General features: G+C 44.9%; 1 non-coding gene across 1 annotated transcript; it reads right to left on the bottom strand.

Annotated features, from left to right (window-relative positions):
• Nucleotides 1-685: 685 nt before the first annotated feature.
• Nucleotides 686-822, bottom strand: LOC114816342. The gene has a single exon (XR_003764106.1). It is a non-coding gene; the product is annotated as a small nucleolar RNA SNORA7 (small nucleolar RNA).
• Nucleotides 823-1,024: the final 202 nt, after the last annotated feature.

The raw sequence follows: 1,024 nt of genomic DNA, 5'->3' as shown, positions 1-1,024 counted from the left end.
TACGTAGTTAGACCTCCAGAAAGCAACTTGAAGGACATGTATTTTGCCTTTTGACTGGTGCAAATTATATGGTCTGGGAAAACTAATACAAATAAGCTTTTACGAAGAATGGTAACTTGCTGCATTCTAAATACAGGAACCAGCTCGTTCCAAATTCTCAGTCATCACACTTTGCCTATGCAAATGCCACATCCGCCAGCCAAGAACATCCATTCAGACAAGATTCCACAATATTTGAGTCGGTGGCTGCGGAGCATATGATATTCAGGACAAATAGAATTTGTCTTACCTTAGCAATCTCGTCACACCTCGATGGAAAGTTTGCCCCCAGAGTCCATGCTGTTACAGTATTGGAACCATGCAGCCTGTTTTGGGAAACTGCTCTGTCCCTCTATTAGAAGTTCCACGTTGGTCGATCATATATATTGAACACTTACTGCACTGCATCATTACTATTATTGATGTTGTTGTCTTACGCTGTCATGTCCGACCCACAGCGACATCACGGAAACATCTTCTCCCAGAATGCCCCACCTCCATCTGCATTTGTTCTGGTAGTGTATCCATAGAGTTTCTTGGTAAAAATACGGAAGTGGTTTACCATTGTCTCCTTCCGCACAGTAAACCTGAATCTCCACCCTCGACTCTCTCTCATGTTAATGCTGCCTGGCACAGGTGAGCTTTGACTTGTAGCAGATTGCTTCCCACTCACTAGCCACTGCCCAAGCTAGGAATGGAATGGATAGCCTCCGCTTGACCCTCCCTCCCATAGTTGGGACTGGTAGAGTCCTGGATACTCTCCAGATGTGACCCCGAGAGGGGATTATTATTATGGTACTTGTTAAATGTTTACCACGTGCCAAGCAGTGTTTTAAGTGCTAGACTAAGTAAATCATTTGGACACGGTTGCTGTTTCATGTGGGACTCACAGCCTAGAGGAGAAGGAATCCCCATTTTACAGATGAGGAAACTGAGGCCCAGAGAAGTTAAGTGACTTGCCCAAGGTCACATGGCAGACAAGTTG

The sequence above is a fragment of the Ornithorhynchus anatinus genome, chromosome 13 (genome assembly GCF_004115215.2).
Source record: "Ornithorhynchus anatinus isolate Pmale09 chromosome 13, mOrnAna1.pri.v4, whole genome shotgun sequence".
Taxonomy (NCBI): Eukaryota; Metazoa; Chordata; class Mammalia; order Monotremata; family Ornithorhynchidae; genus Ornithorhynchus; species Ornithorhynchus anatinus.
This window is presented reverse-complemented; position numbering and strand designations above follow the sequence as displayed.